Source organism: Lissotriton vulgaris, chromosome 12 (assembly GCF_964263255.1).
Source record: "Lissotriton vulgaris chromosome 12, aLisVul1.2, whole genome shotgun sequence".
NCBI lineage: Eukaryota > Metazoa > Chordata > Amphibia > Caudata > Salamandridae > Lissotriton > Lissotriton vulgaris.
This window is the reverse complement of record NC_141700.1, coordinates 162,138,051-162,161,007: the sequence shown is the minus strand read 5'-3', so window position 1 is coordinate 162,161,007 and position 22,957 is coordinate 162,138,051.

Sequence of the window (22,957 nt, the reverse complement as noted above, 5' to 3'; positions counted from 1 at the left end):
CTCTGATGAAGTTAGTACCCCTGTGCTTAGGGCATAGCACTACGGAAAATTGCACGCACCTAAGGATTAAAATGGTTTAAAAATTAAAGCTCAAAAACATTGGAAGATGAGGTGTGCGTCCTGCCTTCATGAATAAGCATCATAACTTTAGCCCTAAATCAGGACTGCACCCACAAGGATACAATTATAATGCTGTGTGACTATACGAGATCGTTCACAAAGACCAACGTCGTGGTTCATGAGGACGGCAGCAAGAGAACTGGATTTGAACACTGGACTGTTTGAGAATGAGACATAAGTAGTATGATTTCAATAAGCATTGTCGGATTAATGTAAACCTCCGTGATTATAGATGTCTTTTCAGTTAAAGTTAACTACACATGGGACCATGGAAATGTGGGAGATGTAGTTTTATGGAAGCACAGATCTAAGGTACAATCATTTTACCAGGTGAGAGAGGGTGGGAACCCTCATCCAATTTAGACCAATCGGAGCGCAACACATGTTGTTTAAAAAGAGAGGGAGGACGGGTGGAATGGTAACTCTTTTTTCAGCAGTGAGGCAATGTAGCTGTTAACGTTGGGATGTCAGGTACGTGTAAGCCAGGAGAACAGTTTATTTACGAATAGAATGGACACGGGGCTTTTTTAATGGCTCCTAGACAAGGTTACTTAGGTTAAACACCGCTAGTTTTAAACGTGTTAAAGATAAGATTCACTGTTTGTTTTCTGATAGACTTGTGGCTATATGTTCATGGCACATAACACAGAGTTTATACTGTTTGATAAATATGATTTTCACGTAGTTTGTCAGTGCATTGCAAAAAAAGTTGTTAGCTGAGTTGAAAAAGAAGGGCGTATGTCATTAGGACAAGGGGTGGCTCAGCGCGATAACGCAGCATGAAGTAATGTGCATATAACAGGGGTTGGAGTCTGAGGCTGTACTCTTTGGGTTAACATGTGCAGATTTATTCAGAGTAGATTGTGACGTCTTTCCTAGGAGGAGTAAAAGATAAATGAGGTCGGACATGTTCAGAAAATGAAAAATGTATCTATAGGGACAAACAGTTTGGTAATCTTGTTGCATTTTTATAATTTACAGTGACCCCGAAGAAGGGCTGGGTGCCCGAAATGCATTGGGTTATGTGACAATAAATACTGCCTGGAATGAATTCACGTTTTCGTCATATTCTTGGTCAAAGTCCTAGTGACACCATGAGAATAGTAGAAACTTGGAAATTAACGTGTACACGAAGTGCGTTTTCTCGTCTGTGGAAGATTTGGAACACTGATGATAAATGTTTTGGATTACTATGGATAAATGTGGAATAAGTAAAAAATAAATGTTCGCAAATAGGTATGGCCCAAAGTGGCGTTTTGCTGTGCATTTCTGGGGACTGGAGACAGTCCCACCTCTGATGAAGGCAGGATGGAAGAGACATTAGGCACTGTTCAACTCCTTTGAGATTACAGGCTTGTTTCTTCCTTCTTCAACAGTTTCCTAGGTGCACAGGGGCTAATGGATGGGAAAGAGTGGATACGCCTCTACTTTTAGGAAATGTTGCTATGACCTAGCAGCCCAGTGGCACGGGGGGGCACCAGGTTAGTTTATGCTGGTGCAGCCAGTTGAGTGTCCCTCTTTCTAAACCTGGTGCTTCCTCATCACGAAATGGAGGTCGGGTGACAGCATGTTTAGGGGAACAGGATCCTTCTAGGGATCCTGCTCCTCCAAACTCCAAATTATGTCCATCAATATTTCTAGCATGATAGTTTCCAGTACTCGAAGGTACTTTGTAAGTGCAACAGGAAGGCTAAAAGAAAGACAATGAACTGGTTTTCCATGAAGGTCATAGCATCACTTTCTAAATGCTCTTTAGCAAATGTGTTTCCCAGTATGCTGATGCCAACCTTTTTACCTGGATAGCGCCCTCCACAATTTTTCCAGTTCTGTTTGGCAACTATACGTTTCAAACTACTGTTTTGCACCAATGATCAGCGGTGGCTCCTCCGCTAAGGCACAGGAGGGTCACCCCACTGCATTTTGATCAGTGGGTAAAAGAAAAAGAAAATGATAATAACACTATGTTATTATTTTTTCATTTATCAGGCTTATGGGGCGGGGCTTGGCTGTCACAGGAGTGGTGGGCACTTAAGTGGGCATAACTGCTTGGCCGGCCGTCTTGGCCCGGTGAAACAGTCATGCGCTCTTTGCATGTTCCCCACCAGGTTGTATTGCACGGCCCGGTGAGGAACATGCACAGGCTCCCACTGCCTGTCTGAACACCGAACCACAGAGCTCAAACGGATGTATGACGTTACAACGCATGCTTTTACCACGCATGCCTCTACAACGCGGTTTTTACAACGCATGCCTTTACAACGCATAGTGCTTTGGGGCGCTGGATAGTGAATAGTTTAATTTACTATTCCAACTCCAGTCCCCGTGGATAGTAGGGAAGGTGTTGGATAGTAAATTAAGCCTATTCCCTATCCTAGAGCGCCCCCCAGCGCAATGCGTTGTAATGGTTTGCGTTGTAAAAGTTGCCTTGTAAAGGCACTGCGTGGTAAAAGTTGCATTGTAAAGGATGTTTACCAGCTCAAACCAATCACAACACTGCAGCACAGCGTTGTGATTGGCTGGGGGAGCCTGTTTGTAATTGCTGCTTCAAGCAGGAACAGAAAAGAGCTACGCGAGGTAAGCGGTGTTCTGGTAGCAAAGTACGTCATGTATACCACCCCCCCATCCGGATTGGTGTCAGTACAACGCGGATTTTTACAACGCATTCCGTTACAACGGAATTTTTACAACGCAGGATCCATTACATCGGATGCCATTACAACGCATGGCATTACATAGCAGATGCTATTACAACGCATACCATTACATCGTAAGTATAGGTAAGTATACCTTTTTTAAAAATTTTTTATTAAGTTAATTTAATTAATTTAATTTAATTAATTTAATTAAAATACATTTTGAAATAGCCATTAATTTAATTTAATTATATATCTATTTAATAAATGTAATTTTAATAAAAAAAGGAAATAATTTAATTTAATTAAAATAATAAAATTAATTTAATGTACATATTTTTATAATTGAAAATAAATTAAATTAATTGAAATAATTTATTTAATTTAATTAATTTAATTTAAAAATGTAATTAATGTAATAAAATTAATTTAATTTATTAAATATATTTTAATTAATTTAAAAATGGTAAATATAATTTAATTATCCCAAAACACAAACCTACCCCTGAACCCTACAATACCCCTGTACCCCAAAACCCAAACCCTACCCTAAAACCTAAAAACACCCCTGTACCCCAAAACCCAAACCCTGCCCTAAAACCTAAAAACACCCCTGTACCCCAAAACCCAAACCCTGCCCTAAAACCTAAAAACACCCCTGTACCCCAAAACCCAAACCCTACCCTAAAACCTAAAAACACCCCTGTACCCCAAAACCCAAACCCTCCCCTAAAACCTAAAAACACCCCTGTACCCCAAAACCCAAACCCTACCCTAAAACCTAAAAACACCCCTCTACCCCAAAACCCAAACCCTGCCCTAAAAACTAAAAACACCCCTCTACCCCAAAACCCAAACCCTGCCCTAAAACCTAAAAACACCCCTGTACCCCAAAACCCAAACCCTGCCCTAAAACCTAAAAACACCCCTGAACCCCAAAACCCAAACCCTGCCCTAAAACCTAAAAACACCCCTGTACCCCAAAACCCAAACCCTGCCCTAAAACCTAAAAACACCCCTGTACCCCAAAACCCAAACCCTGCCCTAAAACCTAAAAACACCCCTGTACCCCAAAACACAAACCCTGCCCTAAAACCTAAAAACACCCCTGTACCCCAAAACGCAAACCCTGCCCTAAAACTTAAAAACACCCATGTACCCCAAAACGCAAACCCTTCCCTAAAACTTAAAAACACCCATGTACCCCAAAATTACTTAAATTAATATATTTAATTTATAATATTTAAAAACATAAATAAATATTTTTATTTATAATTAATAATAATTAAATCAATTATATAATATTAAATAAAATAAAAAAAAAGTATATGCTTACCAATACTTACGATGTAATGGTATGCGTTGTAATACCATCTGCTATGTAATGCCATGCGTTGTAATGGCATCCGATGTAATGGATTCTGCGTTGTAATAGCTGCGTTGTAACAGCATTACGAAGTAAAAGTTGCGTTGTAAGTGTTACATACCCCCCATCCACACCCTTAGTACTTGGTGACAGTCCACCACTGTCAATGATGCGCATAGGGTTGCCAGTTACCAATGTGTGGATGTATAAGTATGCTAGATAATATATTGCATTTATATAACGTATCTGGTGATAGTTGTTGTGCGGGTGTGTGCAGGCCTAGCCAGGCCGGCAAGGCCTCGTGCGCAGGGGTGTTAGCGCGCAGCGCCAGCCAGTAAACCACACACTCGTCTTAGTCGGAAGTGACGTGCCCGAGCGCGCGCCCTCCTTTTATTGGACCCCGCAGGCCACGCCTGGCCTGCGGATGCATGAGTGCGTGCGTGCGTCCGCTAGAGTGCTAACCGCACTACATCTCTATCCAACTATGCACAAGTTCGAGAATGTTCAAAACAAAACGGTTCATAGAAAGTCAAAACGAATGCTCTGTACTTGCGTGTCCCTTAGATGACGACTTCAGGGTCTCAGCTGACAGGCGTAGTCGTTGAGTCTTTGGTTTGGGCGGGGATTGGGCCGCAGACTATATCGGAGGGTGCAGCCTGGCCCTCGATCTCCATTTCGTGACTGGTTCCGGACGGGAGTGGATGTGGTCGATGTTCCCTGTTCTGGCACCGGGCCCCTGATGTCTGTTGGCGGGCTGCCCGCCTCTTCTAGTGTCACTGCTCGGGGCGGCTCGTTGGCTCCCTCTGTGGGCTCAGCGTCTGTGCTTGAACTGGGGGGAATTACCGTGAACCAGGACGAGTTTCTCGAAACTTCTTCTCCACCCTTGCTGGCAGTCACCATGGTTCCCTTTGTGTTGGTGACAGTCCACGGTCCCGGTTCATAGAATGTTTGGAATTTTCCCCCTGGGCGTCGGGTCCTGATGACAACCCGATCTCCTTGGTGTAGTTGTCTTGGTGTCGCTCTGCCTCGGTGGCTCGTTCGCATGTTGTTTCTGCGCCGACGTTCCTGAACTTCCCTCATGTCATTTCTTTCCGCTGTTGGTCCCGGGGACATGGGGAGGAGGTCTCTGCGTTGACCTTGAAACATCAGGGACCACGGGCTTTTCTGGGTGGTGCAGTGGGGCGTCCCGCGATATTCTCTCAGAAATTCATGCAATCTCTGCTCCGGGTCAGCCTCCTCAACCACCGCAATCCTGAACATTTTGTTGAGGGTTCGCATGAACCTCTCTGCCTCCCCATTGGCTTGTGGCCATTGGGGAGTGATGCGTCGATGGGTGATGCCTCTGGTTTTCAAGAATGTTGCAAAGTCCGTTCCCTGGAAGGGTGGTCCGTTATCGCTTTTGATTTCGCCAGGCAGTCCAAACAGGGAAAATATTTTTTCTAACGCTGGTCCCACATGTGTGAATGCCGTGGATGGCACCCTTTCTACGATGGGGTACTTGGAATATGAATCAATGACCACCAGAGTGTGTCCTTCTCCGGGAAAACTTCCAAAGTCCACACTAACTTTCGACCACGGGGTCGTGCATGCCTCTTCTGTTATTATGGGGACCGGCCTCTCAGGATCGCTGGTCAGTTGACAGGACATGCAGTTCTTGACATATTCGTCCACAGTGTTTTCTAGTTCAGGGAACCACACCTTCTCGCGCATGCGCGCCTTCATTTTGGTGGCACCCTGGTGGCCCCCGTGGGCAAGTTGGGTAGCCCGGTGTCTGAGGCGGCTTGGTATCACGAGGCGCGACCCTCTAAGTAATATGCCTTCTTCCGTGGCGCTGAGCTCATGACGAATGTGCCAAAATTTTGTGAGAGCTGCCTTGTCTGATGCCGCCCAAGTGTTGGGGGGATGTAGGTAGTCAGCCCAGGATCCCTCTTGCACTGCCTGCAGTGACCGCATGCACGGGTTGTCATCCACTGCCGCCTCCTTAATCTCTCCTATGGTCATGCACTGGGGGCAGGATGTGAGTGCCACCCATTGGACATATCCCTCGCAGTCTTCATCGGTAGTTACTGGCTCTCGGGGTAGTGGGTGGCGTGACAAGTAATCGGCGGGGTTTTTGGCTCCCGGTCTGTAGACCACTTCCATGTCGTATGTTTGCAGCTGGATCACCCACCTCTCAATGCGTGGTGGCGGATGGGGAGCGGTGCCCTTGAAGAGCGGCACTAAAGGCTGATGATCCGTGACCATTACAAATGGCTGTCCATGTAGATAGAGGTGGAAATGGCTGCAGGCCCATTTGATGGCTAGGGCCTCGCGCTCTATTTGTGCATATCTTGTCTCGGTTGGAGTTAGCGCCTTGCTAGCAAATGCTAGGGCCGTCCATTTCCCTTGTTCGTGTTCTTGTGTTAGGACCGCCCCTAGTCCTACTGGGCTCGCGTCCACGATGACCTCAGTCCGCTTGGTTGGGTCGAAGTATGAAAGCGTTGCGTTCTCCAAGAGTGCGTCTTTTATGCTCTGGAACGCGTCGTGCTCCTTTGGGCCCCAGTTCCACGCGGCGTCTGTCTTCGTTAATGCTCGGAGGGGTTCACTGCGGGTGGCTAGTCCTGGAATGAAGCGGCCACAGTACGTGGCCATTCCGAGGAAGCTTCTCACCTCCGTTGGAGATTTCGGTGCCGGGGCGTCTTTGATGGATTTTGACTTCCGTGGATCGATTTGGACCCCTTCCTGATTGAACACGTAGCCGAAGAACTCGATCGAGGATTGGAAAAACTGGCATTTTTCCTTATGGAGGGTTGCTCCATATGTGCTTAGTCTCTTCAGTACATCGCGCAGCTGTTTGTAGTGCTCAGAGGCAGTGGCGGAATGGATGAGGATATCGTCGCTTACGTTGATGACCCCCGGCAGTCCTGACAGTAACTCCCTGATGGTATTCTGGAATACCTCCGCTGCCGAGGATATTCCGAAGTTGAGGCGTTTGTACCGCCGGAGGCCGAGGTGGGTGCTGAAGGTAGTAATGAAACGGCTTTCTTCGGCAAGGGGCAGTTGGTGATAGCCCGCATTGAGGTCGATCTTCGAGAACCACCTCGATCCATTCACATCGGCTATTATGTCATCCATCGTGGGCGTCAGGTGCCTCTCCCTCTTGATTGCGGTGTTTGGCAACCTCATGTCGATACATAGCCGGATCTCGCCCGGTTGCTTGGGTTTTTCGACAATAACCATGGGAGAGACCCAGGGGGTGGGCCCCGTTACTTTTTCAATGACCCCCATCTTTTCTAGTTTTTCGAGTTCCTTTTCCACCAGCGGCCGCAGGTGGAATGGTATCCGCCGATGGCGTAGGGCTGTGGGCGTGACAGATTTGTCGATATGGAGCTTTATAGGGTCACATTTGATACACCCCAGACCCTTGAACAGTTCGGGGAAACGCTCCAGGAGCTCCTCCACCTGGTGGTTCCGGATGCGGTTGGCAAAAGCAATCAACTTTAAGTCTTCCGCCGTGTGACTGCTTAATAACGTGTCGGCTTCTCGATCAATAATGTGTATCGTGGCGGTTACTTCGGCCTCGTCAGCTCGTATGGGTATTACGATTTTCCCTTTTAGAGGGAGGGGAGTGTCTGCTCCGTATGCGAAAATTCTGGTCTTGGAGTGTAGGACCTCCGGGCGAGGACGTAGTTTGTTAAATTCTTGCAGCCCCATGACATTGACGGTGGCACCAGTGTCAATGACGGCTTTCACCTCGTTCTCCCCTACTTGAACCACACACGTTGGTTGCGGTCGGCGTCTGATCTTGAGTTCCCTGGCGAAGGAGATTACGTATGCCTCCTCGTCCTCCGAATCGGATTCGTCATAGGTTGTTGGCAGAAACTTGTCTGTTCTCTCCGGGGGTGGGTCTGCTATGGACAGTTGGCGGACCGCTTTGGTGGGTGCCCATGACTTCTTGGCATTCCGGGGTTGGTTCTTTCTGCGGCAGACTGATGCGAAGTGATTGGGGATTCCGCAGTTCCCGCACGTTTGACCTTGGGCGGGGCAATCTTTGGCTGCATGCGGTTCATGTCCACAATACCCGCATCGGCTCTGTGGCGCCTCTCTCCGGAATCCTTTTTTTCCTTGGCCACGTGCTCGTGGGCGTACCGCGTCAGCCCGCTCAACCTTGACTGCTTCCGGTTTGGCGGGAGCTTTATGTAAGGCCTGCTCCATGGCTGTTGCCCTGGCGTCTGAGAGTTCATGGGCTCTGGCCAGAATGAGGATGTCCTCTAGTAAAATTCCAGGCTTCCTCAGGATGTGGCCCCTCAAAGTTTTGTCTCGGCACCCCTGTATTAGCTTGCGTCGTATGGCTTTTGGCTGGTCTTCGTCTGTGGAGCTGGCCAGCTCCCGGACCCGGGTGTGGAATTGGTCCATGGACTCACCCTCACGTTGCCGGGCTTGCCCTAGCTTGAAGACCTCAAAGTCCACATTCAGTTGAGGGTCGAAGTGATTGTTCAGGGCGGTGACTGCGGCAGCGTACGTGGTCACTCCTGCCATGTTGGGTAGGTGTTTGAAGAGCCGGAAGACTTCATCCCCCGCATAGTGAAGGAGCAGTGATCTTTTTACCGCGTCGTCCGTTTCTCTTGTGACTACGAAGTAGTTCTCGAGTCTTTCCAACCAAATTTTCCAGCGAGGTGATGCAGTGGAGGGTTCGCTCGCTTCACTGAACGGCGGCAACACCCCAGCGGCAGCATGCTGAAACGGGATGTTGATGACCGGGGCCGCTGCGTTGTCGTCCCCCATGGTGGTGGTGCACGGGGATGGTTGAAGTGATAAACTGGGTTATCTCAGCTCCCTCGCGGGCCCAGGCTCGTCGCGGGGAGTGCCTCGGCAGAGGCGTTGATCGAGCCGACGGTCAGATGCACGTGCCACAGGGCCTCAGGGAGCGGCTCTCAGGTGGGCACCAGCGGCAGCCCGTTCATACGCGGAGTCCCAACGGGTCAGGGTGAGGGATGGCCTTCCCCTCGGAGGATTCGACGTCTTCGTACCTCCACCGCGCGAGGTGTTGCACCCTATTCTTTTCGGGGTTTGTCCAGCTGCGGCACGCGTGGTATTGCGTTACCGCCTCGTCGCCAATGTTGTGCGGGTGTGTGCAGGCCTAGCCAGGCCGGCAAGGCCTCGTGCGCAGGGGTGTTAGCGCGCAGCGCCAGCCAGTAAACCACACACTCGTCTTAGTCGGAAGTGACGTGCCCGAGCGCGCGCCCTCCTTTTATTGGACCCCGCAGGCCACGCCTGGCCTGCGGATGCATGAGTGCGTGCGTGCGTCCGCTAGAGTGCTAACCGCACTACAATAGTCATCTCAAATGGCAGGTGCACAGCACTACTCTATCCATATGTTTTACCACGTTTAAATCAGTGGCGGGTCTGCCTGTGACACGCAAATGCATGTTGGGGTGGTGCTTTAGGGCGCCAACTATGGAGTATACTAAATTACTACAAAAGCCCGGAAAAATAGCATGTTTTTCTTTTCTGTTCTGAAACGCTGTATGTCTTTTTATTTGAAAAGTTTCTGTCTGAAATTCCATCATTATCTCACATACAGAGAATTTGATGAACTTCATCATACTCTGATACGACCTGAGTAGAACTGGTAAATTTACACCCTGCAATGAATTCCAGTTCTTAATTCCACATCACGTCAGAATTAAAATGCGAACACAGGGCCATATTATCAAGAAAGGGCGATACATTATCTCCGCTTTTATCGGCAGGAAACTGCCGCTAAAGCGGCGATAATGGGCTTGATAATATGCCCTTGTGAATTCCCATAGAAGCCCAGGTTAACACCAGAACCTGGGCTTCTATGGGAATTCACAAGGGCATATTATCAAGCCCCTTATCGCCGCTTTAGCAGCAGTTTCCTGTCGATAAAAGTGGCGATAATGTATCGCCCTTTCTTGATAATATGGCCCACAGAATTTTGGGTATATGCTCACATTTTAAAGAACAATCCTAAAGAATCAGGAGTAGATACACTTCCACGACCTCCGAAGCCATCCACAAATTCTGGGACCAAAATGGACTCTCTAAATGTCAGATCTACAGTTGGTGAGTTTGAAATAGCGTCAAAGTTTAGATAAGACTAAATCAACCCTCATGCGCGCCCCTAGGTGGATTCCGATGAAGTGGCTAAAGTTTATTTTTGCTAATTCTAGCTGGTGTTTAAATCTCTTTTGCGGGCCTACATAGGATCTTGTTTGAAAATGAATCTCTATATTTTTTAAAGCGACGAGAGGTTACCGCAGATTTGATTCACTGTATTCTCTTGTGCCAATGACCTTGAAACCCTCAGACCGGTCACGTGGTAATAGTGATTGTACAAAATGCATTGAGGGGCTCCACAGCGTAAGACCTGACCTGGTTTAAGAGTATTTATATTCAAATAAAAAATGCAATATCAAGAAGCATCTCCTTTGGGAGAATGGATACAGCGTATGTGAATTCTTTTGTTTCCATAGAAACCAAGCAAAGGACACTCGTACAAAGCAGAGCAGCAGCCGAGGAGGGAAACTCGTCTCCCTTTCTAAAGATACAACGTTTGTGTGCTGTGATGCTGTGGGTGTTTTATCTGTTCCTTTTTGTCATTGTTTGTTTTGTATGTTGTCTGTGGACTCATGGGATCGCTTTACCGTGAGCAGGCGCCCAGAGGTCCTTTTTCAATGGTTTCAATGCTCCTTATTCATACATTTGCCAGTTATATGTTAAGAATACATTCCCAGTTTAGTGTTCTGTTGTCAGTTCACCTTTTGAGTGCTCTGAGGTCTCACAGACATTAACCCAAGGTGGAAGCTGCTGCCTCTCACCCTCTTACATTGTAATTCATTTAATGTTTCTCTTGCAAGATTGTGAAAAATGCTTCCATGATGGAAATTCTATTTGATAAGTTATAGATGATTTCTGTTGGGCACTTGTGTTAGGAAATACAATATTAGTCTTGTAATGAGATGCAGTAAATACCAGTCCAATTGGCTGCAGTTGCATCTTGGAACTGGTGGTAAATGGTCTCCATTAATGTCAGATGGTCTTCTTTAACCAGTAAGGCCCAGCTTGGTTTTATATGTTGTTCATCTCTTGTCCAGTAACCAATATGCTCCATTCTGAATCAAGAGGAACCATAGTAGTATAAAGGACCCTTTATACTACTAACCATTTGAAACACACCAGCAGTACATGTTGGGCATGCTTCCCCAATTAATAGTCCTCTCGACTCTCCGTCGGATAGACTAGATCATTAAGGCCTTCATCTGAAGTTCATCAAGATCTCGCCTGATGATTCGAAAGCTTATCGCTGATAGATCAGCAGGTAGACTGGACCCGCCCTTTGTGGAGAATTACTATCTAACCATACATTTGACACAAATGGTGTACATGCACCTCCAGCAACAAGATCCCCCGTTATGGGTCGCAATTGAACTGAGACTCCAGGAGGTCCCGTTGGGACTACAGGCCTTCTATCTTCCTGGCTCTGTTGCTGCTGGGCCCCCCAACCTCATGCTAAAAGCCATGTATGCCTTCTGGATACAGGCTCACAAGCTCTTTTCTGTAGCTGAGCATCTCCATGACAAAGCTCCCCTCTGGAACAATATTGTTCTTTGCATTGGGGGGCAAACTTGGCTTGTTGCGTAATCAACAGTGGCGGTATGCACAAATGCATCATTGCCTGCTGAGCAAACTGGGCCACCAGCCCTGGATCACACCCCTGTTCCCCGGTGCTCTCTTTCCTAAACACGTGGGGTCAGTTTAAACGTGATGCAACCTCCTGATTTGTCACCTCTACTCCCAGCCACTAGGCGAGCCTCAGGGTGACCTGGCAGGCTCGCCTACAGGTGGAATATGATGAGGAGGATGGGCAGAATTTTGGAGGCTTTGGAACGGGGAGGCATGGATGAAGTTCAGTCTTTTTAAGATTCTTCAGGGATGGCACTGGACCCTGGCATGGCTTCAGGGTGCAGGGCTGCTCCCTCCCTCTGCCTGCTAGCGATGCGATTATGCGTCCTGTGATATAGTTCATATCCTATTGGATTGTCCTGTCATTCACTCCTTTTGAACAACAGTGGAGTCTCGCCACTTCCAGAACCCTTAATTCTCCTCCATGACCTATTGGACCTTTCTGAGCAGACCTGCCATGCCCATTGCCTGCTCATTTCTGCCCTTACAGCTGTCAAGATCTGCATTCTGTGACATTGGTGTTCTCCACAACAGCTGTCGCATGGGGAGTGGCTGGCGGAAATGTACAAGACTGTATCTTATGAAAAGGTCTTCAATTGAATGGACAAAGCAGATATTTTACTTCTCACATGGTTCCCAAATTTGCAGGAGCCCCCCCCACTATTTTGCCTTTGCTCTTGATTCCACTGCGTCACCGTCAATGCACACCCCCCTCACCCTCCCACCCAGCGTTACTTCACTTGGGCTTCACCTGAATGGCCCATCTCCACGCCCTCTCTTCCCTATTTTGCAGTTCTGTCTTCCCTCCCTTCTGTTCTTCCTCCCTTTCTCCCTTCTTTTCTTTTTCTTTTGATCTCTTTTCTTTTCTCCACCTATAGCTTCTTTTCTTACGCCTCTCCTCCTTTTTCACCCTTTCTTATATTTAGTGTTGTTGGGTATTGGTACATGTATTGCAAACAGCATCTGTATCTTAATATGGGTTTAAGCTGGACTTGTATGTCACTGTATTTGCTGTTATTTTTGGTACTTAATTTATGCCAATAAAGATCTTAGGCAACACAAAAGTGATGGCTGGAAATGCTGAATTATCTGAAGCCCTGGTAAGTACTCAATGCCATCCTAGCGCATTTGAATACTGTAAATAGGGACCAAGCACATTCAGACTAGCTCTGATCCTGCTCCAGCAGGAGAAGCACAGTCTGAAGTGATTGGCCAAGGCCCCTCTGAACGACTACGCAAGCAGATTCAGACCAGTTACTGTCTTGCCAGGCCTCCTCACTGAGGTGCAGCTTCAGCCCTGTGGCACAACCAGTAAGGCATTTAACACATAAGAGGGGAGAGGGCCAACCGATTACACTCAACCACCCCGAGCCCCCACAGGATCTCAAGTACATACACAAGGGGGGGTGGAGAACAAAAAACAAAGAACAAAACTTATACCAAAGCAGACAAACTCATCAATTTGAGAAAACTGCCCTCACTCACATACCGAAGTATGTGACATGCTTCATCATAGGGCCTGCTTACAATACGCCCTGGTGTAGCCACACAAAGGGCGGACCATAAGGGAGGGGAAAAAAATGATAAATTCCACGCAACACAACGTACAACAGTGGAACTCAACAAATAAAACACGTAACATTTAATGTGTAAAGACAGTGCCAATCACCAAGTGGCTGCAAACAATAGTGCGACAGAAGGGTGCAGTTTGTTAGAAGTGGTGAAAACTGGTTTGAGGGTACCAAACAAACCATTTGTATTATTCTCAGGTTCCCCCCACCAGGATTAAAAAGAAAAAAGGATGGGTAATGTCTTCGTGAGAAAATGAGGGTTCTCAAGACTTCCCTCCTATTACTGCTGTCGTCAGAAACTATCCAGCTGGGGGTTGCGTAACTAGTTAGCATGGAGGAGTCTCGTTCATTATCAGAATTAACCAGACAAATCGCTCCACCAACTAAGAACGGCCACGCACCACCACCCACAGAATCGAGAAAGAGCTATCAATCTGTCAATCCTTTCCGTGTCCTGGCCGGGTGAGGTTTCCCGTGTTGGGTGACCCCCAGCTGGATAGTTTTTTGGAGATACAATGAATTAAAATTGTCCCTGATTTTGTAATTATTGCTGTTGCATTTTTCTCCTTTTGTGAATTTTGTGCATTTATTGATTAGGGTTGATCTAAGAGACATACCCTAAAATGATATGGAAATATTGATCATGTACTGATCAATTCAGTCTAATGAAAGAAAGGGTCATCACCGGAAGTGACAGCATCTGAACTTTGGAATCCTGTGACATCGCAATTAGTGACATTGAATTACCTTTTGACCCAATGCCATCACTGAAAGTGGCAGCTCTAGTTGGCTACATCACACAAAGAGGCTGAAAATGCCCAGCAGATACAAATAACATACTCTGTACACAAACATGCAATCTTCAGATCCTTTTGAACATACTTCTACGTACATTGTTGGTATGATACAGCACCTTCAGATTCAGGGTTAAGACAGTGCAGCATTGTTTAAGAACCTTTTAAATAGTGCATAACAATGAAAAATGTGCCGGCCAACATCTAAATTACCCAATGTAATGTAAGTAATATATAATGAGAGGATTGATGAGCACATAAGGCTTGGTAAGGTTATTTTGCCATTTGTTGTAGACACCAAGTATATCATTTAATGAAAGCTCAATCTTAAGAAGTAGGACAACACTGCCATGTTTACTATATAGTCTTTACAAGTAGGCTGCTGCAATGAGTAGCTACTGAACAGATACTGCTTTGCTCCCTTTTTAGGTTTCGCCTGGGGCACGGAGCTCCTAGCTCCGCCACCGGGAGAAATCTTTAGTTTTGCAGTATGGGGGACTTGAATCCGCCCTCTGTTCCATTGGCTAGCTCCATAAATGGAGGCTAGCCATTGGAACAGAGATCTGTCCGTCATGGCCGGACCAGATTCGTGGGCTTTCCTGCATTTTTTTCCCTCTCCACCCTTTTTGCATCGTCATTGGGCGGAGTTTCGTTTTTTTTTTGGGGGTGTTTGTTTTCCTCATTTCATGCCGACCACGGCCGCCGGAAGAAGTCCAGGTGAGTGCCCATTCCTCCCCCCCTCCCGCTGTCCGTACCCGCCCCCCCTCCCCGTGTGCCCGCAGGTGCTTGTTCATTCAAGCTGGAAAGCTCGCGCGAAGGAAACCATGAGACCCCCCCCACCCCCAAAGAGAAACAGAGCCGGGTGAGGGGGTCGGTGCACGTGAGGACCGCACTCCGCACTGAAGAGCATGGGCTGCAGCTCGTCCGTGGAAGGCGAAGCCGGGACCCGAAGCCCCTCGGAGTCCGTGAGTTCACATCCAAGACAGTTTGTGCGGAGTTGTTGGTAAGCAGTATATTTTCGTTCGGGGAGTAGGGTGGCTCTAACAGCAGTCGTTGCAGCTGTAACTCCGTGAAAAAGCACCGTGTCACAAACACTGTTTTTTCAGTCCACGGTACATTGCAGCCCGAGGCAGCGACTGAAACACCAGATGCGAAGGACACTAAAAGCCAGACGTTGATGTTCTTGTCTAAAAAGTTAGACTGACTGCAGGTGGCGCCCATGACAATTCGAGCTGGCTGCGTGATCCCTGTATATATTGGTGTTTGTAATTGAATCTATAGAACATTTACGACCCCGGAAGAGTCTTATCTGATTACCCCCAACCCCCTCCATGTCTTTCTCCGGTGGGGCATGCTGTGGAATTTATGTTAATAGCCCCCTCCCCCGCAGGACGCGCAAGCCGCCTCTTCTCACACCCTGGCACCTCAAAGGGTCTGAGAAATGCCAGATAATCCGAGCTGATGGCACCGCCCCCAGACTCCCCCACTGATTCCAGGCCCCCATTCTCCCAGCGCACAGGGGAGCAGGCTGCGGTGGTGACTTCAGGGTTGCACAGCCCGCTCTCCTTACTCACATGTGTGAGCAGTGGCTGCAATACTTCACTGCATGGAGTTGGAAAATAAGGAAATATGCTGTGCTTACTCTGTGAAAAACAGCCGGCCACCCCTTGACCACATGTCGAGCACGCTTGCCAGGTTGGTCAAGCGGCATCGGCACCCCGCGTTTTTGCCTGCATCTTTCATTTTATATTTTGCCATGAATGTTTTTTGTCCCGCATCCGAGAGGCCCCCGCCTCCCACTCGAGCTCCACCCCTACCATCAAGCCTCCCCCACGCCCCGCACTGGGCAACCACCATTACCCCCCCTTCATATCCACATTGGTGCCCCCCCACCCCCCGTTGCCATCCCCGGGTAGAAATGGACGTGCTCTTGATTTCCATTGTGTCAGCTGTTTCCACCCACCGTGCTGGGCAGCGCCTCCTCCGGGGCAGGCCTCAGGTCACATTGTTATGTGTGATATGTTGAGGAGCTGTGAACTGGGACAGTGGCCTTTCACCCAGCTGGTGGGTGATTCGCATAGCCTCAGAACCCTCTGTGCCCAGGGGGGTGAGGCTAAGCCCACTCCCTCCGTGTGTGAGGAGGCAGCGCCTTCACTGCTACAGAAGGCGCTTTACCCCATCTTTATGTTCACAGCTCTGCTTTCATTCTCTCCCCGCCCGGCTGCTCGGACAGCACAGTCAGCAGCACTGAAGGTCGCTGACTGCAAGGACACGCCGGTCTCACTGTGGGCAGGCCACAGGCTCACTGCTTTAATGGCGACCCGCGACAAGCAACAGGGCAACCAAAACTCCAAGTGGCACCTGCTTTATTTAGACAACAACGCTCTCACTTGCACTCATTTCATGAAACATATTACTGATTTCTAGTGACGAGTGGCCTGGCTTGGGCGACATAAAGTAACAAAGCGCGGGCTGCAGGTGTGGATTCTGCAGTGCTCACGTGTCTTCCAATCGTAGCCTGCTTCAGCACACCTTGTGACTGTGCTGGTGCTTGAATTGCCTCTCCTTTGTTGTGGCAGACAAAGACAGGTGTAGGAATGAACGGAGAGAGTTTGTCATCTCACATCTCACATTGTGGGGCTCTTACGTAACACACCTGCAGGTATTTGTGTTCTGCAGTTTTCACTATGGAAACAGAAGTGTTTGCAATCCAGATATAATTGCAGTTTCCTTTGTGAGCTGCTTTATAATGCTCTTGTTAAAGATGATATGTCTGCATGCTAATTCAAAGGCTGAAAATATTTATTGACAAAAGAAAAATATCGAGCTGTGAATCACAGAAACAGGCAACAGAGATCAGCCAGTGCTAGAAATGTGCCACTGATGCTCAAGGAGAGTCAAGGCCTAAACGCATAGGTTTTCGTATACAGGGCTCCAGTGGAGACCAAGTGATGAGTCTGAAACACGAGTTCCACCGGGCAGAATCTTGCAATCATTAATACCATAGGCAGACGACCTTCAAGCGGGTTCAAAAATATAAATTAGAAAATCCTAGATTCAAGAGCCAAGCATGGAAGCGGGACTTTACACGACCTACACTTCCTCGAGGGCATGGCTCAAGAGAGCAGAAAGATGGCTGCACCGGATACAGGTACGCTATGGCAACATTTTAAATATCAATTGTTGCGAACAAAAAAAAAGCGGATATCTTTCTTTTTGTAATATTTATATGGTTGTCGGGATTTGCAGAAAACATCAACTATATAGAATTGTATGCTTTAAGGAAACGTGGACAGAAAAATCAATGATGATTTTGTTTAATGACTTAGTACAGCAATGTAGAAATATAGCTTGGCTAAGCAAAGCACTGTACTTCGAAAGGTGTTAAGATACGATGATAAGCGGCACACCCACCACGCTGATGCCCACTTCCCTCAATAAAAAACATACCTGCCTCCTATCACCACTATTCTTCATGAAACTATTTTAAATTCCTGGTCTTTCCCTCTCCCCATCTCACTCTGATACCCCCCTGGTAAATTGCATCAAGGTAGCTGGCACCCTCTCATGCTATCCTGCCTGCCTCCCTCAGCATCCGCATATCCTACCCTCCAGCACACAAAAATACCCACCTTCCTACCATAGACGAATGCATGGTTTAATTCATGGCCATTTATAACAGCCTCACCTTTGCATGTGAAAGACAGGTCTTCCATGTTCAGTGTGGCAAAAGTTGACAATTTCTGCAAGCGTGACGGATTACAGACCTGCTATTGCATCATGCGTGTATGTATGTATGTAGTAGTACTTATGAGAGCCTAGCTGTGGAGCATTGGAGCGCTGAACAGTAGGTATGAGCCCTTATTTACAATCCAGTAGTGTGTGGTACTTGTGTTTAAAGTGAGGCAGGTAGACTGTAAGTTGTATTGTGTAGTGTTCATTGAAAGCTTTGTCTGCATTTTTCTGAACTACAGGTTATCGATTGGAATGTTTCATGTTCTAGGTGGGTAGATGGACAAGACCTTCTCCGTCTTCTCCATAGGTAGTTCTTCTCTTCCAATCTGGTGATGTCATGGCACTTGGTGTAACACCTTCCACCTAAGATGACTAATTTCACAGTTAGGTATGCAAAGAAGTAATTTCTGATGGACTTATAAACTAGCAGCAGGTCTTGAAGTTGATGGACACCTGCAGGAGAGCCAGCATAGTACCTTCAATATTGGGATTATGTGGCCAGGCTTTTCAGGACGTTGATGCAGCAGCGTGTAGGATGTATTTCAGGAGTCTCTAATAAAAGAGAGAGGGACCCCAAAGCCAAAGGGATAGGGTTCCGCAATTGACAATAAGTCAAAATATAATTCCCTTTGGGCGAATTACCGTAGAAAGACTAGTTCTTATAGACAAAACATATAAAGACACACCATTTCAAAACAGTAAACAACAAGGAAGCAATATAAACAATGTAATAACAACTAGTGAAAACACTGTAATAAAAGTAAATCTAGACAGTTTATTCATATACACTATATTTCGTTAAAAATGGGAAACATACAGGACGGAACACTATAAAATAAATAAATCCAACATTCCAATAAAAAAAGGAGGTACAGGTAAAGGACTAAATTCAGACAATGATTCAGAATTTTCCTCAATTTCTTGACCCAGTATTGCTCCTTGTGCATCGACGCGTTTCGGTGGTGTATGAAAAATTAAACCACCTTCATCAGGACAATTGTAATGAAAGCTTCCCAATGGTTCTCGATCATTAAGTATCGTTTAGACTATAATAAGGGGTACTCAGCCTCCTTCCCAGTCAGAAAAGATATTCGTCCAGCGAGATATCTTCTCAGATTAAACAACAATATAGTCCTCCTACTCCTAATGCAGATAATTAGGGGACAGCGATGCTTGTGTATTGTTTGGTTTCTGAACTTCGTACCTGATAATATAAATATAGATATGTAGTGCTATAGATCTCACACGCGGTATCGATTAGTCATATGTATACATTTTCGAGGTTTAGTTAAGGTTACGTTATAGGTAAACAATCCCAGTGGTAAGAGACCCTTGTATATTCTGAGATTTCTGAACTTCGTACCTGACAATATAGATATAGACGTGTAGTACTATAGATCTCACACGCGGTATCGATTATTCAAAAGTACACATTTTCGAAATTTGTGTTAGAGTTATGTTGTGGGTAAACAATCCCAGGAGTAAGGAACCCTCAATAGTTCAGGCGTGCATTCCCTATTGGCGCTAAACTGAAAGCGTCCCGCGTGTAAGCATCCTCAGTTCAACAACGGCAAATAGGGAATGTACGCCTGAACTATTGCGGGTTCCTTACTCCTGGGATTGTTTACCCACAACATAACTCTAACACAAATTTCAAAATGTGTACTTTTGAATAATCGATACCGCGTGTGAGATCTATAGTACTACACGTCTATATCTATATTGTCAGGTACGAAGTTCAGAAATTTCAGAATATACAAGGGTCTCTTACCACTGGGATTGTTTACCTATAACGTAACCTTAACTAAACCTCGAAAATGTATACATATGACTAATCGATACCGCGTGTGAGATCTATAGCACTACATATCTACATTTATATTATCAGGTACGAAGTTCAGAAACCAAACAATACACAAGCATCGCTGTCCCCTAATTATCTGCATTAGGAGTAGGAGGACTATATTGTTGTTTAATCTGAGAAGATATCTCGCTGGACGAATATCTTTTCTGACAGGGAAGGAGGCTGAGTACCCCTTATTATAGTCTAAACGATACTTAATGATCTAGAACCATTGGGAAACTTTCATTACAATTGTCCTGATGAAGGTGGTTTAATTTTTCATACACCACCGAAACGCGTCGATGCACAAGGAGCAATACTGGGTCAAGAAATTGAGGAAAATTCTGAATCATTGTCTGAATTTAATCCTTTACCTGTACCTCCTTTTTTTATTGGAATGTTGGATTTATTTATTTTATAGTGTTCCGTCCTGTATGTTTCCCATTTTTAACGAAATATAGTGTATTTGAATAAACTGTCTAGATTTACTTGTATTACAGTGTTTTCACTAGTTGTTTTTACATTGTTTATATTGCTTTCTTGTTGTTTACTGTTTTGAAATGGTGTGTCTTTATATGTTTTGTCTATAAGAACTAGTCTTTCTACGGTAATTCGCCCAAAGGGAATTATATTTTGACTTATTGTATTTTAGGAGTTCCAGTGTGATGTTCAGGATGCTGTTAAGCAGAGAATTGCCTCTACCTAACAAGGTAAGGCCCAAGGCTTGCACTGTTGTTCTGAAGTTGGGTTTCAGGATTGATGGGTGTTACCTGCCCCCTCGCTGTGTTTGCTTCCCTGCCCCCTCACTGTGCTTGCTTCCCTGCCCCCTCACTGTGCTTGCTTCCCTGCCCCCTCGCTGTGATTGCTCTCCTAGGTGTGTGTGTGTGGCTCTGGGTGTGTGGGTGCAGAGTAGGGAGTGCAGAGTAGGGAGTGCAGAGTAGGGAGTGCAGAGTGACTAGAGAGTGCAGAGTGACTAGGGAGTACAGAGTGACTAGGGAGTGCAGAGTGACTAGGGAGTGCAGAGTGACTAGGGAGTGCAGAGTGACTAGAGAGTGCAGAGTGACTAGAGAGTGCAGAGTGACTAGGGAGTGCAGAGTGACTAGAGAGTGCAGAGTGACTAGAGAGTGCAGAGTGACTAGAGAGTGCAGAGTGACTAGGGAGTGCAGAGTGACTAGAGAGTGCAGAGTGACTAGGGAGTGCAGAGTGACTAGAGAGTGCAGAGTGACTAGGGAGTGCAGAGTGACTAGAGAGTGCAGAGTGACTGCAGAGTGACTAGGGAGTGCAGAGTGACTGCAGAGTGACTAGGGAGTGCAGAGTGACTGCAGAGTGACTAGGGAGTGCAGAATGAATGCAGAGTGACTGCTAGGGAGTGCAGAGTGACTGCAGAGTGACTGCTAGGGAGTGCAGAGTGACTGCCGAGATTAAGCTAATGGCAATGTAAATGACAATGCCATTTATTTATCTGTTTTCAAAACCAACACATAAATACAAATTTTGTCATTTACAATGCCAATAGCTCTAACTTTTCCAAAGGCGAAACCATTGCATTGTAAATGCTTGTTATTTAATGAAATCTCAGTCTTGGGAAGTAGGTCACAGTGCTATTTAATGCATGTCAAGTTTTCCCAGCAACCCTTGCTCCTTTCCACAACATGACATACATCCTTCCCCCGCTGAAGAGACATTGCATCGCCCCAGTTTTACTATCAATTCACTTTGCAAATAAAAGTGTGTGTCACTGGTAGTATGCTTATTCCCCATTGAGTGTCCTGACAGTGTTTTAGAATGTGAAGGAAAGGTGGGCATCAGATTGACTTGGGAATTGATGGCTTGAGAGTTAAGGGATGTCTAGCAGGTAGACAGGCAGCTATTATTCACATGGGAAAAGTTACTGACTGCTATGCTGTTGCTGCTTGACTGATGAGGAGGGATTAGTGTCAAGTGGCACTCGGTTGCTGGAAATCAAGAGGTTGATGAACATGACTATTATGGTACTACTGCTTGGCTTTCATCACAAAGAGAAGACATTGAATGGGTAGTATATTGTTGCCTGGCTAGCAGGAAGCAAAGAGGGCACGAGTTAATATGCCCCCAGATGGAATGTTGTGCCCTGACATGATTAGCGGTGGTTCGGATGACGATTGGGCTTTTCGCTTTGAAGAGACTGACCAGAAGGTAAGTGGATGCTTGACCCATATGAAAAGAACAAGGGCTGGCAGTGCCGCACGTATACGTTCCATGGCTGTGAATAAGATACTGGTGTCTGCATAGGCAAGTTACCGTAGCTATGCTTGGCAATCTTGAAGAGAAAAAAGGGCTCAGTGGACAGCGTGTTTTGCTTGGCTGGCAGAAATCGAAGGGAGGCACCTCATGCTTGGTATAATGGTAGCTCTTGTTGGCATGCCCATTGATTGGATTCTGCGTACAGTGAAGATTGACAGTGGTAAATCCTGTCAACGTGTCCACTGACAGGGTACCGGATTCTGCTATGAATATCTGCAGTGATGATGCTGATATAGGTCATTGCGACGAGAGACTGACTGAGGAGCATGCAGTGGCTTGGCTTGCACAAAGTCAAGAGAAAGTGGACAACACTGCCCGGTGTACTATAGAGTGTTTACAAGTAGGCTGCAGCAAGTTGGAGCTTTGCCGGTGGTGCTTGGCACCATGGCCGTGCACTCTGAACTGGCTTCTTACGTCACAGGCTGATGTAGCCATGCAGCATAGTCTTCAAGGGGAGACGAGGGACCGGCTGAGGAGCGATTGTTGCTTCCCATGCATGATTCGTTGTGCCAAGCTAACTCACTGACTTTAGCCCCTCTGCAGAAACCTGTCTTCCATCTGCAGTGACCAGTTCTAATTGCAGGAAATTTCTTCAGCCTCACATCCTAAAGAGGTTGATGAAATTACAGCCATTGATTTGGGTACCCGAAACCACTAGTGCCACCTCAGCTGAAAGGAGGCACCAGGTGGTGTATGAGCGCTATATGTAACAGAATGCTGTGTAAACAGAAGAATTATGTAATGAGGAAATAGCAAGCCTCCTTAGAGATACGCGCCCCTACGTAAACATGGACCTCCTCAGCGATTGCAACATTTTGACTACTATGCAATGACTGTGTAGACCGGCAAGAATATCAGGGGCGAAGCTTGGTCAGTTGGATTGGGGGGGGCGGAGAAGCTACAGATTTCCCAACAATTGAGCA